Below are 18311 nucleotides of genomic sequence, written 5' to 3'. Positions count from 1 at the left end.
AAAGATTGTACCAGGAACAATTGCGATATTATATTAGGAAAAGAGCGATTAATCAACGAAATTCTTTTGGACGAGACGATCGCGCCGCGCATCTGCCATGCGCTTGATTTATAGCGGCTTTAGGAGCTTCTTCAGATTATGCGACGTATTACTTCGATTCTATTACTTGGAAGCAGTTCGCAACGTCTCTTAAAGATAACCTCCACGCCACCCTGAGTAAACTGCACCGATTATTGTAGGGGTGTGGGCTACCATCTGCTGTATACTATTTGCAAGCTCGTACATCTGGATACATTGGCGTAATAACAAAGTTTTAATACTTGTAGGAGAATTACTTAGGCAACGATAATACGAGAGATTTATATAGATTCTACACAAAATACGATTCTTTGATTCGATCAAACAGGGATATTGTTCAACGAACATCGATGCTAGCGATTACTTACGGCTCCACGCGGGAAGAACGATGACAAGATTGAGATTCGATTATAAAACAGTAGACAAAAAAGATATTGATTTGTCCGAGAAGAAACGAACGAAACTTTCTCATTCTTGTCCCTGTTTAACGATGGATGTCGAAAAAAATCGACTGGCCGAACAAAACGCAGAACCCTCCTGACGCTACGAAAAACATTATCCATGTTGAAGTGTCCTCGGATTATCAGCTGTTGTATTTGATTAAAGGCAAAAAGCTATTGCTAAATTATCCGTAATATCTGTGGCAACGAGTATCGTGGACCGTCGAGTCTGCACAGTTTGAGAGGGCGATGAACGGCGAAAAAATTTCATGCACGCCTAAATGCTTGTGCACGAACGTAAATTTGCACAGGCTCGGACACACTCGTACACACGCGCGCTTCTTGTTCCTGCGTGTATCGACAGAGATAAAGAGAGAAAGAAAAAGCGCGAAATAGAAAGAGAAAGAGGTACGAGGTGTGCAGTCGATCTGGTTGGTCGGGGTAAAAACAAAAATCGAGGCCGAGCCCGCAGATACGCGGTTTTTGCGAAATTACGGGTCCCGCCTCGTACCTCCGTGCATTCCCGTAAATCAATCGCCGCTTCGACGTTCGTATATATTTTCCGTTAATTATTTTTATTCACGACTCCGCATGTAGAAACGCCCAACGCGCCCATCAGGGCCGATCTACGCGTCAACATGCACCACTCGGGGCCACTGACATATTCCACGTATATATATATATTTTTTTTATATACTCAGGTGCGCACGCACGTATGTACATATTCGCGCACTTGTTCCTGGGATATACGTCAAATTTTTCTGGGGAAGCTCATGGAACGCGCGCCCAAGCCCTCACGCATCTACGATGCGACCAGAAAATTCTCGAAAGTATGGACGCATGGGCGTACGCGCATAATCTGCTATCTTTTTCTCTCTTAACTTTTTTCTCTCTGCTTTTTTTCTATTTTCTCTCACGTACACTCGTCGCTGACAGGCGTGCTTGTACGCGCGTCCTTTTTCCAATAGATGAGGAGAGGGCAAGGGAGACAAGGGGCGAGAGAGGATAGCCAAGGAGAGTGGGGCTGGTTCGTCAAATTTGCACATTTATTCGTTTATCGGCATACAATCGAGCTTAAACTCGGCCGAGTTCGTATGAATGCGTGGACACCGGCGGCGTATGTGCGTCGCTACGCATGAACTTCATCCCTTATTCATAACCTTTCGAAGGGCTTGATGGAGCTCCGAGGCTCGTACGCCGCACGGACAATCTCTCTTTTTCTATCTATCTCTCTCCAACTCTCTCCTTCTCTTGATTTTTTCTGTTTTTTAAACTCCACTCCTGCTCTGCTCCCCCTTGTTTTCATGCACGAGGTGGGGGCGGATCGCATTCCCCTGAAATGCTTCATTTGTCGCGCGGCATTGTGTAATTCTTGACAATCTTGCGCGTCTTTCGGCGCCGGTGCAGGTATAACTCGTGGTCGAAAGGATGCAGAGAAAATCGTGGCTGGACCTCGAGCGAATAATTTTTCGTCCGTAAATAAATACACCGCGTTTCCATCGGTTGCAGTTATTATTATTTGCGAATTTTCCTCGAGCTTCTTTTTCAACGCTTATGGCAACACGATGATATTTATTGTCCCGATTGCGATCATCGATAGTCGTTTTCTTATCAATTCGTGTGCCGTTTCGATAATTAGTTTTCATTTTGATCGACTGAGTTATCGATTTCAGATTTGCACGTTTCTTGTCGGATTTGTAAGTGGAGTGCTTTGGAACAATGCCCTGTTGTTTGGCATTGTTGTTTTTATCATTTGATTTTTGTAGTATTTGTTTTTATTGCGTTTTAACTGCACTTTCAGTTGTAAGTGCTGTGAAGTCTGACATTTGGATAATTCTTGCATTGTAGATTTCGTTTTATGTTTTCATGGTACATTGAATATCTAGAATTTTTTCTCTCTTTCGGACAAATCTTCTATTTTTTAACTCAATATCCGATACATACCGGTATATTATCCATGTTAATATCGTTTATTTGTTTTCAGCTTTACTAAATATACTGATAGTTTTACGTGATAAAAAAGAGAAAGAGAAAGAAATTTCTAATTAGAAGAACATCCCGATGCTAACCCCGAACATTTGAAGACGCGACAAGTGTAAATAAAGGGTAGGGCGTGCCGATTGTGTAACTTGTGGAGGGACGAGCACGGAGGGCAGTTGCTAATTAACGATTCAATCGCACACACTCGGTCGCCTCGATAGTTTAATTAATTCCGAAATAGTTGGCGGCGCGGACTAAACCAAGTTCAGTTTGGGAATGAACCTGAGCGCCACCCTCGTCAGGCATCCTGTGGTCAGGAGATCCAGCAAGAAATAAATTACCAAACTGCGCGCTGTTCCCAAGAATGTCCACCCTTCTTCCGAAACGTCGAACCGTTCGCGAAACAATCTCGACGCGGATCGAACGGCTCGTTCTTCGTTTCCCTCTGGTAACCGCTCCGATGTGATGGGGCAACGGCAAAGACGAGGCTCGATTGTCACTTCCGTTGGGGGAGGACCGAGCGGAACCGTGTTCCAGAAGAGAAATCGATTCGGTGAATGCGAAATTTTGAAACCGGGGAAACGAGCATTGGAACCGGTTTTTTTTTAGGCTTTAATGAGAAACAGGAGGCGTATCCTTTCTCGTGGAAATGAATAAAGAGACGATTATAGTTAAATATTAATTTGTAAATAATTGTACCAAGTCGTGGTATATGTTTGAAAAAAGGAATACGTAAGAATGTTCTGTGAGTAAAGAGAAATTTAGAATTTTCCAATTATTCATGCTTATTGCTGTAAATAATATGCAAGTTTGTATGATTTTGTGTTAATGGTTGTAGAAGATCAATTGAAATATTTTATGGTCCTTTTCAAGTACTATCATCGTAAAAATCGTAGTTAATTCCAACGTGTACTCTTAATAAAAATTTATTACCAATAGGATATCCATATCCATGGTAAATTATCAGTCACACGAACATCTATATGATGAACAAAATTACCTCTCGTTTAACAGAATTTTCTAACATATACTCGTTATCAAAGAACGTTACTAAAACCGTCACACTCGTAACTTGCTATGAAGTTGTCAGTGGTCGGCAAAACGCGACCGTAAAAGAAAACGACGATCGCGAAGTTGGCCGGTATATTTGGAAAATTCGACGAGTAGCAGCGTGTAAGCTAGCCATGGTAACAAGGCGGGCAGCTTGAAGGGCCGAAGTTGGCCATAACACATGTGTATCATTACGTAGTTCGTGGAGTTTACCGAGTTTCGAATTTTTCCGGTATACGGTCCCAGAGTGCACACCTTGCCGTCAATTCCTCCGACTTTTCTCTCATACGTGGCCTTCCTCGCTACTGCCTGGCCCTTGCTAGAGCAATAGCGAGTCATAGAAACATTTCTCGTGTGTTCTGTGTACCCTTTGCTTTCGTGTTGGAGAAGTATCGCGGTCGTGCGCTACAGTTATCGCGTAGTTACACGATACTTGCACGGTCTCTGGTTGCAAGCGTATCTCCAAGCGGAGAAGTAGACGTATGGTTTAGGTGTTTTACAGCTTCTCGTAGCGAGTTCCTCGAAGCTCGCAATTTGGCGAATCATCGTCTCCTTTTTCTCCGTTTTCCTTTGTATATTCTCCTCTGCTCTCCGTTGCTCTTGCTTTCCCGTCTTTTTCTTCCTCTCTCTCTCTTTCTTTATTGCGCAGTATATGTGTGTGTGTGTGTGCATGTGTTTCGCGACGGTCCGTTCCTTTCCGAGTCTGCCACACGCTGTTTTTTATTTATCATCGCGCCTTCTTTTGTTTGTCGCCTTCAGACTTTGTAACTACACACTATAGTCACTATAGGATCCACGACCGATCGCATCGGCCATCGCCGTTTAATAAAGCCGCAATAAAGGCGCTGCCTGAGAAGAGTCATCTGATCTACGGAGCGTAATTGCGAGTAATCCAAGTGTACACAACGCGTGTGTTTGCGCGAGCATCTATAAAATGCGCGTGTGTATGGGTGGAAGGAACGTGTGCGTGATGTCGTTGGGGCGAGCCTTTGTCAGCCAGAGTTGACGGTGATATTAGTTTTCAAAGTTTCCGCATACTGTTCGACGAAATCGACGAGCAACAGCTTTAAATATTACCAAAGTTGTATAATACTTCGTTTCGACGGAAAAATTGATTTTTTTACTCGACACCCGTGAATCGGTTTCGACAGCTATCTAATTGCCGTTCGTAGTATAAATACGATGATCTTTGGAGACAAAGTACGATTCTGTAAAGTTACTGTACTATTAATTAAAGATTTGAAAAAATCATTTATTCGAAGAATCGTTTAACCCAAAGACAATGTGGGGTGTGCTTACTTAATTAATATCGTTGTTGGTTATTAAAAGAAGCATGTACTATTTAAAATTGTGAAACGTAAAAGAACAGAAGATATGAGATGGAATTCGTATAATTGGAAAGTTTGTTAATAGTAATTTCATGTTGACAGATTAAATAGAAGTTATTAAATAAATAACGTTTCATCACGTTTGTTGTAATGTTTCCATTTGTAGAAATTCGCAAGCAGGACATAATATTTATGTAAATGCAATAACGCTAATGATAACGTCGTGTTTGTCAAATTTATACGATAAATTTTCAAATCTGCATTTCCTCCAGATCGATTATTCGTTGGAAATTCAATCTTTTATACTATTCGTATCATTTAACCCTTTCTGGGCTATATTTTTCACAACAGCGAACAAAATTTAATTTTCAATTATCAATAATAAAATTACATTTTTTCTAAACGGACAAGATTTCTTCCCATGTTTGAGCAAAAGAGGTAAGACCGATCTTACCAGATATATCTATACATAGATGTATTTATCGCGTAATTGATTAGCTATTCGTTTTTCTCACAACATCGTGTTACGACCATTTCTATTTCAATCAAAAATTACCAATGGAAAAAAATAACACGAACGAACGACTCGTACAGAATCGTACAACATCTTGGCTGATTTCTTGAGTCGGAGCGGAAGGGTAGAAAAGTTGGAAGCGTGCAGGTTAGCGGGAATCGGGAGGAATCGGGCGACCAACGAAACCGAGACAGTCTGCAATAATTATCGGGGGTCTCGGGAAAGAAGAGAAAAAAGGAACGGCGAAGGGAGAATGGAAGGGCAACGGGAAAAGGGACAGAGAGGTCGGTGCGCGCGGACAGAAAAAGAAAGGAGAGCAGAAAAGAGAGGAGAGCTGCGAGGGACGATGAAAAGTTTGACCGGACGCAGCGAGCACAATGCACCGTGGTCCACCCTCTCCGCCTCCACGACCGATCCACCCCATAATCCCACCCACATTGTACGACCAATCAATATTGTTTTATACCGCGAGTCATGAGACGAGCCGGCCCGATGGTTCGACCGTTCGATGCTCCTCTCTTTTTCCTGCAGCTGCGGATGCAGTCGCTGCCTCTCCTCTTTCTCTCGTGCTACCTAGAAATTCTATCGTATTCGTTGGATTTTCTTTCACGATCAAACGCTCCCCTCTCTCCATCCATCCGTTCTTACTTCAGAACTCCAAGACTTCTCGAAGCCAGCCAATCAAAGCATCATCGTTTTGTTTCGGTTTGATCGGTGCCTGCTGTTCGAAAACGAGTTTCTCTATGCTCGTTCAACTTCTTTCTATTCGCCAACCCTACCCATTATATCATTTCTTGATTTCGCGGTTTCGTATCGAACTACGCCTCCTCGGTTTATCCTTCGTCTCATTGATACGCTCCTTATGCCGCGGTTGCCTGTTTGAAATTGCAGACTTCATTGTTGCGTTATCGTTCGAAGTAGAGAGCGTTATCCAGGCCGAGCGAGAAGAGAGTTCCATAAAAACCGGAGATTCCGATCAATACTCGTGGCCAGGGGGCCGGACGGAGGTGGATGGCGGGCGAATGGAAAATATCGTAAGCGATCGGACGACAGCTTTCCGATCGGGCGTCTTGTCGCGCGCGCCACGCAGAATCTATTCAACGAATCTGTCCTTCGCAGCCGCACAAAAGCGAAAGAAGATGCGACGGACACGCTGACTAGACCCGATAGATCGTCACTGCGTTCAGGTTGTGTTTTCATCGTCGTCGTGTGCTCCCGTGTAGAGATTGCGATACTAGTGACAAGACGACGCGCAAGAGTGGCGCACAATGCGCATCCGTTTAGCCTTCGCTCTGCTACGAGGAGAATCCGTTTCGTCCGCTCGAGGACACGCTGATTCAGGATTATTCTCCCTTTTTAATTATCTCCGCCGCCTCTCCATCCCGTTGCCTCGTCGACGTCGTCATCGCCGTCTTGTGTAGTTCAGTTCGCAGAAACGAACAGAAAGTCCGGTTCATAGCGCGATAAATCATTTATCTTCGAGAACACGCTTCTTGGGCAGGAACCGGAAATATTGCCGGACGATAGCGTCGGGCGGTATCTTGCAAGACCCGCGGCGATATATTCCTTGACCGCAATTGTTTTTTACACCTACGTTTTTCTAGATTTCAAAGAAGGTCCTCTTGTCAAGCTCGTTGAAGCGAGGAAAAGCGGACTTTTGATCGTACGAGAAGATACATAACTAATTGATTCGATATATATTTACAAACAGTATTTTAAGGGAAGATGTGATTAATAATATATAAGATGAATTTTATCGATCATTTAATAATTTCAACATTTATATCGAAAGGGTAGAAAGAAGGAAAGAAAACCCAGTACTTGAACTCAAATAACACATGGTATATAACTTATTGATTATTAATTAAACTACAATTTTATTTTGATAAATAAGAATCTTTTGGGTATCGTAAAAATTTTACCATGAAAAATATTCTCCGTTAGAAGCAAACAAGCAGATATATATGTGTATGTGATTACTAAAATGACGGATATTAGTCGAACGATAAAGACAGGGATAAAGAATCATCTTCACGTGTCCGTCACTGACGACTCATAAGCCTCCGACCACATGACACACGCGTCGCATAATCTCCGTTAAGAGTGGAAGTGCAAGTGCATGAGCGAACGTACTTCTGCCCCATACCGACGACGCAATTCTCCGGCTCCCTACCATCCAAACATACCCTCTGCATCTATGTAAATAGGTTCTCCACCCACGAACGTAATCTTCGTACGACGTTCATTATACCGTGATCTAAGCACTCTAGTTTCACCATTTACCGCTCGTAGCTCGTTCCGCGTGCGTGGAAACCGTGACACAATTCTGCCGCCTTTCTCTGTACTTTCTTTCCACGTTTCTGTTTTTTTCTTTTTCTTTTCTCTTGGATTCATGATGGTTCACGATCTGTAGAGACTTTTCAGGGATGCTAAGTCGATCGTACGGCCACGTCCAATGCGAATTTTAATTTTGAATAAAGCGAAACATGTTGATTTCGATATGGATTCTTGTACTTCTTCGAGTTCTGTTTTAAAATTTATTAGCGGAAATATAACATTCTATGAAAAATTTTAAACTTTATCTGGAAGCTTCTCAGAACTCTAAATGTAACTCGATAATCTTCAAAATTTTATACGACACGAATACGAAAGCTTATTTTCTAATTTCTTATAAACATTATATTCTATTTTCTGTATTTGGGTAACTACGATGCGCGGTTGTTGCGCATGAACAAACCAAAGAGAAGCAACATCATTGACTACCCTCTAAGAAGTTATTTCATTACGAAAAATTCTTTCCAATTACTATTGAAATTCATTTCAATTTCCAATCAACTTATAGATTTAATTTACGAAGAAACTTGAAAAGTATCTTTCAGAAATCTCAATTGACAAACTGTGATAGCAATAAACGTATTCGTATAAATACACCAAAACATCTAGACCAACGTACATGGTAGAGTTTCCGATGACTAAATTACAAATAGAGAATCAATTTCTCGCGTTCAAGAATTCTGCCAATATCTAACATGACCAGAAATAGCCATCGCATAAGTGTCTAACTCTAGAGATAGCAATCGTTCCTAGACATCTCATCCTCAGCAATAATACGTCCCCAAGTGGTCAGTAACTCGATATCGAGGCGGATGGGTGCTCGAGGCCGTCCGCAAAAATCGATGCCTCCATCTGGAAAAGGACTGGTTACAGCCAGACGGCGCGGATCGCGTGCGAACGGTTGCAGCGGGTGCAATTATCCGGATTCTTTATTCCGTTTGGAAAGTCGCGATTGGCGGGTAACCTGGTAACAACTGGAACCTGGTAGACTCGAATCGCGATCATGAGGGCCCAGTGAGCGAAGATCCGGCCCCGTTGGTCGGGAATGGGCGTAGAGCAGCGCGCGGGAAACGGCGATCGCTCCGGAAGAACGCCGATCGTCCATTGTCGGTCGCCATTCTCAATGGCCATTCAGCGTGCATTGCCTCGCCTTCGTTTGCCGGCGATTCGATACACTTACACACGCCTTCGCAGATTTACCGTGATTCTCTAGTGTTCTCGTAAACGGTGACGAGCCGTGATGTAAGAGCTCCACCTAGCTCGGGAAATTATTCGTGTTCTCCGAAGTCGAGGTAGCCTTCTGCATCCGGTGTTGCCTCTTTCTCATACCAACCGCTCCGACTAATTAGCGACCGGACACCCGGGAAGTTGTCAAGGCTTTCGTATTCGTTGCGTGATTAGAAAACGCCGATAATTCGTGGTTCTTGATTATTGCCAATGATAGGGATTTGCGACTTATGTCTTCTGTCGACGTTGGTACCTAGGAATTTGCCACGCAACTAGGTGGCAGTTGCTTGGACAGAGATACGATAAAATCTGATTTGCTCGATACAATATATATTTCCAGAGGCAATTGTATCTTGTAATAAACTTCAACGTGTTCGATAAGGGGTTGTAACGAAACAACTACGACAGATCGTGTTTTTGTTTCTTCAAGTCGTATCGAAGAACAATTGTCAACATACTTTTGAAAGGATTAATTTCACATTTGACAAACGTCGAAGACGATTTGATCAACCGATCTGATAACTTGTTCACTCCTCTAAGGTTTACGTCGATGTCCAAGCAATTCTTAAAAGTTATCCAAGACGTGAACACTCGATTTTTCTCGATAGAAGGTCTAAATCGCTCCAGTGATGGAATTTTAATTACAGGTTCGATCATAGCTGTTTGTTATGGAAAAAGTACCGACACAGCAATTTTGCAAATCGGGTAGAAATTTCAGAAAACCATTAACCCTGTCGACTGGTCGAACGACACAAAACAGGGGATGCGTTGCAGGTATTCACACATATCGCTGTTTTATGATACATTTCGAGTCGAGGAACAATGGAGGTGTAAATCGATGTATTTTGATATCAGAAATTGCGATCAGAGCAAGGTCGTGTGCCGTTCAACGAACCTTTATATTCACGTTTAGGGTCATTGTCAAATTTCACACTCGATATTTATTATGTGTCCTGTGGTATCAATGATCTACCAACCCTAGCATTTTTCCTTTATACTTAATTACGTAGCTCTATAATTCAAGCCATTGTACAATAATTTGCCAACTACGTAATAGCACATGGGTTGTAGCCTTCGTTGTTATGGCATTCAAGTTTTTCGTCAAGTATAATTAGATAGCGCGTAATCTGCAAAATCTATTTGCAAAATTTTATTTGCATTAATGTCAAACTTGTCAATGTTCTTCGATCGCTTTAAACGGCCCACATGTGGTAAAACCTGTTATTTCTTGAACACACAGAATCGTTTTATCGATATTGTTATTCGATTAATAAATTTAATTACATATTAGCGAGGTTATATTGGACGAATTATAATTTACCTCGATATTGATTAAGTGGTCGACATTCCTAATATTTTTCATTAATTTCATACAACTCTTGATCACAGTTAACATTTCTCCTTGTATATTACAACCATAATTCTCATCGTCATAATCGTGAATCCATTTTTATTTATATTTAGAAAGATAGAATCCTCCTGAGAGTTCGCTGTAGTAGACAAACAAGATCAAACTACTTGCGTTACAGGGACCATATTCTGGTGCCGATGGACGATGTATTAACCATCGCCTAACTTCCTTCAAACGAAATAACGATCTTCGCGATCGGTTCAATGGTCGACAAATTAATATTTTCGCCATTATAATCGGTGAAGAACCTCTCTCGATCGGCGATCGCGGCCTGTTTAGTTTGTCGTAATAAAATTTGCAATGGTTTCCGCCGCTCATATACATAATCGACGCGAATCGCTTTTATCGCCCCCGCATAGGCGCGCGCGCGCGCGAGCTCACCGCGTTAACGATGCTTGACGACGCGTAAAATCAGGGGTGATAATTTGGAATTAACCGAATTAGTATGTTACGGCTTTGTAATTGCGTTACATCGTACCGATGGTGCACGACCGTAAACCAGATGAAAGAAAGTGTTTGTGAACTGGCTCGCGTGGCGAATTGTCACTTTTGAAAATACGATCGATCGAATATCACGCGGTCACCTCCATGTCACGACCAGCATTATAAATTTAATCGTTTCGTTAATGATTTTCAAGTTCCTTTTTATCGATGTCACGCTTCTCGCTTCGATACAGACGGTGCTTTCTTGAAACCGAGCCAATTTCTGATATCTCCGAAAATGAGAATGCTAATCGAGTTCGAGAACGACTACTTGTGGTTTAGAAGCGAATCGCACAGCGTTGGAATCCTTAACGAGAGTTTCAGAAATTTCACATCCGTCGAGGTTAATCGAGGGTGAACCGTTTCATCTTAAACAGATGTCGATCTGGAACGGGAAGTTGTGACTAAACTTCAGTAACTTGTCGTAACTAATCGCCGCTCTCTCCGTGATCTTTGACAATTCGCGTAGTATCGTGTAAGAATGACCAAGTGTGATACGATAATCGTAATAGTTAAGCATGCAATTATGTTAGCATTCAAAGATGAGAATCGGTTGATTATAACTGTTTGTTCAACGTGGTTATGATTCTTCTTGTCATAGGTTTTTGGAAGAATTTTGTCAACACATTGTCTTCTTTCGGTACCAAAATTATCAAAGTGATCCAAATGACGTGTTTCAGATTTCCTTGTTTTATATTTAGTAAAAATATCCAAATACTTTTGATAAAACAACCGTTGAAAAAAGGTATGTAATTGTAATATCCTTTTCTCTTTTTTCATTTCTAAGTTTACCATTGTTTATTTCACTACAGGACCGAAGAAACATTCTATTTTCTAGCGCTAAAAGCATTAATAGTTCAGTATTTAATTCTAACTGGATACAATTATTTCATATGTTATTTTATGTATGTGTAATTGTAATTGCTCTGTAATTACAAAATAATTCAATAATATGTTAAAGAAGTATTATCATCCTTCAAACGAATATATAATTTAATTCTACAGAAATTATTACCCGTATTAATACCTTTGCCATTGAATATTGTACATAATTCATTAAGTTAAACACAATAAGTCGAGATATTTAGTTTCACTTTCGTTTGTTCGAATTTTCTGTGTAAAGTTACGTTATTTATTTCCTGGATGAATGAAACATCGTGCTTTGTACATCTATCATTCGTAATCCTAGAACTGAAAACATATTAAGATATCAAGAAAATAAGGGACTTTCTGAGAAAAATATTTATAAAATAATATGGCGAATTGATTTTAATTCTAGTATTTTAATATTACCTGCTTTTTTCTTCGTTCCTTTTATATTTGCACAACGAATAAAAACGTCATAATACTAATTCAATATTTTCACTGAAAAATACATTGCTCACCTACTATATCCTTATCATAGAAGATTCAGAAAATCCCTTAAATAGAATATACATAGATATTCAAATAGAACATTTTCTGCTAACTTTATCTCGCATAACCTTTTTCAAGAATTTATCTAATCTACACCTGACGCAGTCACAAATTGAAACAGACTATTCCCATAAGAGCAGCACCAGGCACAATTCGATTCCCTAATCCACCACGGGAATCAACAGTGTACTCGAACACCACATTTATTTACATAGATAAACATCACGAAATTATCCCCAAATAGACACTTTGCACATATACCGCGAACATATACGGGAACGGTTCTGCTAATAAACTTATCGGTAAATAATTGTGGCAAGTGTGATTTCCTTCCTCCCAGTTGGTCTTCCTCATTCCCTCGCCAATTACATATTTCTTACATCAGAGATACAACGACGATAAAACGAGAGCCGCGTGGAATAAAAAATAGAATCGAACGTGAAATTTCACCGGAAACCATGGCGAGAAGCATCTCGGGTTGCGCACGAACCATTGTCCGTGCTTGCTTTCAAAAAGTCAACCAAATTAATTTCAATTGCAGACCGCGGCCCGGTTCGTCTCCTAGCAACCGAACGTTAGCGGAGAACGCGGTACGTGCTGGGAGCTGGGCGAATATAAATTGGCGCGGCAAACAACTTGCCGGCAAATTGTAATCGGTGAGCGAAACGCGAATGGAACGCATCGCGAGAGGAAAAAATATACGAGCACGCGGAAATATGGAAGGCCGCTGATCGTGGGATCTGTTTGCTTCCTGCGCATTAGCACGTTCACTGGCACGGATATCACTGATCACCAGCATTAGAATTCATAAGGAGACACCTCCATTTGCCAATACATAGTTTGAATAAACCAGCGAACGCCAACTCAAAATCGATCGAAATCGAATCACTTTTTGAAAGCTACTATAAATTCGTGTTGTCCGTTACTAAAATACAGCTACTCCTCCGTGGAAGCTGCTTTCGGAAATATCTGTAGTTTAACTAATACTGTTTATTCTCATATACATGTATGTATATTACCATGCACTATAGTCAAATGTACGACAATTCACTACCACTGCGTATAAGACACGAAACAAATCGTTCAACGATCACCGCGCTAAAAGTAGGCAGCCGAACAACGATATTTTTTTGTCGGTAAAAGATCACGATTGGCGTCCACTCGAACGTATAAACAAGAGAAAAGCAAGGCGATAATTGAAACGCGAAGATCCTTCGACACCTCGTCGTTCCTTTAATCATTTACGCTCAAACGAATCTGTCGGGTGCTTGGGGACTAGGAGAGAGGGGCGCGTTCAAAATTCATCAAACTGATTCTTATTTCTGCAATGAAGGAAGAGAAGAAGTAGGGGGAAAGACCAGAATCCCTGGGCTTGTCGGGCTTACGAGTTTCTCTTGGTTACACAGACTCGACGGGCGAGGCACAAAGTGTTGCAGGGAATCACCTTTGATGTCGAACAATCGTGGATGATCGCGCTCGAAGGCGTGGAATTCGGCGCCCTACGAGTGACCACTCGTGGATCCGCGACGAGTGTCTCCATCCAAGGCAAAGGGAAACACTCTTTTCGTGTCGTTTGGTGGTTTCAACGCAGGTGATCGGTGTGCGAAGAGAAGAGGGGAGGGGGGTAGGGCACTGATTGTCCGGAGACGTTGGAGAGCGAGGTGGATGACAAGCATGGAACCGTGGAGCGAAAGAGAAGGAAGAGAGAGAAGGAAGAAGAAAACACGGGGGTGGAAAACAATTAAGGGAAGGCGAGGAGAGGACCGCCTTGTATGATAATGCGTTGTAACCTCCGGCAGAGGAGAACGATACGGTGAAGAAGGAGGTAGATGGTTGGAGATGACGGAGGTGGAGGAGCAGGTTGCCGAGGATGAGGCCGGATGAAGCACGGAATGGAGGGGCAGCCGCGAGAAGGGGTTTGGCGGAGGTCGTGGTTCTTACTTTGCATTCCTTTGTGTGTCCTCCTGAGCCCTCCATCTACCCTCCTACAACCCAGTCATCCTCCTCCCTCTTGAAGCTTGAACTAACGCCCGAGGTTTTAATGCACTTGTCTACTCCACATACCGTTCATAAAGACATATATGCCGTCTGTTGAACGAGCGGGCAGGAGGACTGATTCTTGGAAAGAGGAGTAGAACGAAGACAGAGAGGAAGGTGGAAGAGAGAAAAAGAGGGAAACAGATACGGTACAAGAGGGGGTGTGGGGTTCAGAGAAAGAGGGTGAAAAAAGGGAGACGGGGCGCGTGCGATGTACGAAGAAGCGAGAGACGGTGCCCGGCAAAAGAAGAGCGCGATGAGAAAGAGAAAGCGGAGAGCATAACGATATGAAATGCATTTTAAATTCTAAGCATTCGCTCCGCGTCATGGAAAGACCTCGGCTCTTTGCTTGCATAATCCTGCCCGGTGATGTATAAAAGTTAAAAAAGAACTGCGGAGAGCCAACGGGGAGGAATTAAAATGCACTGGTCGAATCAGAGACCTTTGCCGGATGCCTCCGCAGACGCAGGCCACGTGAACTTTCGTCCACGATATCCGTCAAAGACGGAGACTGCCTCGGCGCTTACATTGCGCGATTTTTCGTATGAATAGTTTGCCTGCTTGTAAGAGGCAGGTACTTTTGCGCCTGCAGGCTAAGCAAACTACAGATATAAAATTCAGTCGATAGATCACGTTGAGGAGAAGAAAAGAAAAATTAAGTTTACGTTCAGAGTGTGATAATTTTAGAGGTATCGATTGGGAGATTAGTACATTTTCTCAAAGAATTGCACGACAAAAGTCCGCTATACGATGTATTATATCGTGGATATTTACGTATTTATGACAAGTAGATGTACATATGCAATAATAAAAAAAAGTGTGCACACACGAAGAAACACGTATACAGAATATTAAAAGCAAAGAGAATATACTGCTGCATTTAGAGGATAAAACGTTCTCTTATTCCAGTTTCAATGCTTTATTTGTCCTTATTATTAATATGAATTTGCATAAATATCTGCGGTATAATAATAACAATAACAATAACAATATAACAAATTTGTGTATGTCAATAAATGTAAATTCTCTATATTTCTTTCTATCATTTAACGTAATTCCTTTACATATTTTTATTTCAGTATAAATTATGATTGACGAAAACCTGTATCGATCGTTAAACTTCACATCAACGGTTCAATTACCCAGCGTAGTTTGAGTCAATAAAATTATAAAGTATCGTGCATGTATATTTACTTATAAACACCTGATAAAACAAGATCCGATTGTAGCATTTTTATCAGAGGATCGACAAAGTGACAAGAAACGAGAGCGCGTGCGAGTGATTTTAACGAGACGGCTGAAAAGTGGCCGAAAAGTCGAAAGGAACAGAGCAGACAAAAATATTGAAATATCCAGATTGAAAGCTACCTTTCACACGTGTTGCATTCGCTCTTCTGGCGTGTCAATGCGATACATATTTCATCGAATATAAATACCGTGTTCCCTCGTTTCTTCTCAGCGAGCGTAATCAATATGCATTCAGTTTCCTCGCGTTTTTCTGCTCGCTTAATTTCGCGCTTGTTACGCGGCCGATGATTTTTCGAGCGATTCGACACGGGGCGACACTTAGGAAATTACGAATGCACCGTCAAAGGAAAACCGCGCGCCAGAATAGTCCTATTGTTTAATCATAGTTCGACTTACCTCTTGTGTCCCGGTATCCGCGCACCAGCCAGCTCTCTGTTACGTCGTCATTCGTCAATCTAAAGAACAAACGAAACGGTGAAAGAACGGTTAGTGGGCAAACGAATGTGTGCGTTTCGAGTGTGATTGTCGATTGCTTTCCTCTCATTTTCGAAGCGGCGCGGCGTGCGGAACGGGGGTTCGAAATCCGTTTAAACATTTAATTCGATGCAACAAGGTCAAGTGCAGCGGCAGCGGAATTTATAATAATTTCGATTTTATCGCGGCGCATGTTTCACCGACGGGCATAAATTAATTTCGATACTCGCGCGCCGGTAGTTTTAATGAATTTCAAGTAATTTCTATTAAATTGCATCACCTTCGCATTATGCCGTCACGTTCTGTCGGTCACTTCATATTAAAATCCGCAAATATTTATACAAAATAACAACAAAATGCGTTGAATGAAACGGTTGGCCGGGAACGGCCGGCACAATGCCGCTCAACAAACCAACCTGATTATCGAGCCTCGATCGCTAATTACCACCATCGGGGTTTTATTGTTCGTTTCAATTGTATATAGTATGGGCCAAGTTACAGCGTAGTCGTTAATTAAGCTCTCGACACCAACTGTGTTTAAGTATTTCATACGATAAAAAGTTACCTACTTCGAACTTATGATACTACATTCATAAATAGAAAACCAGCAAATAGACGTACCATTGCAATAAGTTTAAAACGAAAGGAGAAATTGTGATATAAATATAAATTTGTATTGGTCAGAAAGGCACTCCATCGTTTCAGCAGTTCGGTGAATATTTGATGTAAAACTGTGCATAGACTGTCAATATTTGTGGAACCTTATAGTTTTACGAACGTACCTAAAGAAACATATAAAACTCTCACGTGGTAACAAGATCCAATACGATACAATTCGTTTGATTAATTCCGAAATTAACCGATCGAATGACAAACTCTATGATCTCTCTGTATCATCGTATCACTTACATAATAACCGATGGAAGCATAAATAGCTTGTACGCGAATACCAACAGCCATGAACATCCTCGTTATCGACGTCATCGTCATCGTTCAAGAGGAAAAAGACTTCTCGGGAGAAGAAGGCACAGACGAACGAGTAGTTTTCTTTTAAAAGAACCGTGTGCTCATGTGCATATATATATGTAGAATACAATGGCGACGTTAGGGTCGGCCCGTGGATATACGAACTGGCACACAGCAGTTGGTCGTTTCAGAGGAGACGTACACGGGCGCACGAGAGACAGACAGAGGCGATGAACGAGCAACGGAGAAATCCTTTTCATTCGGCGGAAAAAAGAAAACGGGCGCGAGATTCGCGCTTCATTCATGGCCAGGTCTATGGGGTGAAAAAGGATTTCTTCTTCGAAATGTAATTAGCATGTCTTCGCACAACGGGCCAGACAATACTGCCGTTTAATTAGTATGTGTCTCCGTGCCTCGAGTCCGTGTCTTTCGTCCTGATACCGTGTCCTTTACTCGCACACGTGTCATATACACACGACATACGCACATATAATGTGGAACATACATATACATTTCTCGTGAGATTCACTAACGAATCGTGCATGCGTGTGTATGCCTGTAATTGATATATCGCGCGTTGTTACTTAATGTATCGTTTGATACGATTTAGTTCGTGGTTCTTTTAAGTTTCCAGATTTTTAAGATACTTAATTATAACGTTATTTAGCTATCGTAGTCAATGATCTCTGTCGTTATGCAAATTGCTATTTAGAGTATCAATTTATTATTTAAATTCTTAAGGAATTTTGAAACACAGTAACCTACGATTTAAGAAATTTTTAATGACCAACATTGCTCATTTTTGGAAAAGGTGATATTTACATTCAACTGTTTTACGTGTCACGAGTTTTTCAGAGAAATACATAATTAAATTTCACGATAGAAAGGTTATACAATTTTGATGCTATCTGTTTCAGAATCGACGCATTAAACAATAACCGAAAACATGTATTTTAGTCTGTAGAGTAAAACTATATGAATTAGTACAGATTAATCAAAATTTCATCGCAACTTTATTGTTTGGATTTAATTCTTTCATTGCTGTAAATAACAAATGTCGCTACTTGCTATCTTCCCTATAATGTATAACTCTACGATATGGTACAATTTCTTGCAATCTTGATGATAATCTTTCACAAAGTAATCTTTTGTATCATACATTTCTAAAAGCAGCCTAAAATAATACAACAGATTTATACAAATCTAGTGTTAAGTCCGGAGAATTTTTCAACAAGTATGAATCTACGAATTTTATATCACAATATATTAAAGAATACGTTAAAGGAAAATTTAACAAATTTTGGGAAAATTGCAATACTCGTGGC

At 41.2% G+C, this 18311-nt stretch overlaps 1 long non-coding RNA gene across 1 annotated transcript in view; it reads right to left on the bottom strand.

Annotated features, from left to right (window-relative positions):
* The window catches only part of LOC139992598 (uncharacterized), a 116258-nt gene that overhangs the window by 81625 nt on the left and 16322 nt on the right, over positions 1–18311 (bottom strand). Inside the window, exon 2 of the long non-coding RNA XR_011801159.1 lies at positions 15943–16001. This is a non-coding gene — a long non-coding RNA (uncharacterized lncRNA). The remainder of the gene's footprint in view (positions 1–15942; positions 16002–18311) is intronic.

This window comes from Bombus fervidus, chromosome 11, assembly GCF_041682495.2.
Source record: "Bombus fervidus isolate BK054 chromosome 11, iyBomFerv1, whole genome shotgun sequence".
Lineage (NCBI taxonomy): Eukaryota > Metazoa > Arthropoda > Insecta > Hymenoptera > Apidae > Bombus > Bombus fervidus.
Note: the sequence above shows the minus strand (reverse complement) of the source record. Positions and strands in the feature narration are given on the sequence as shown.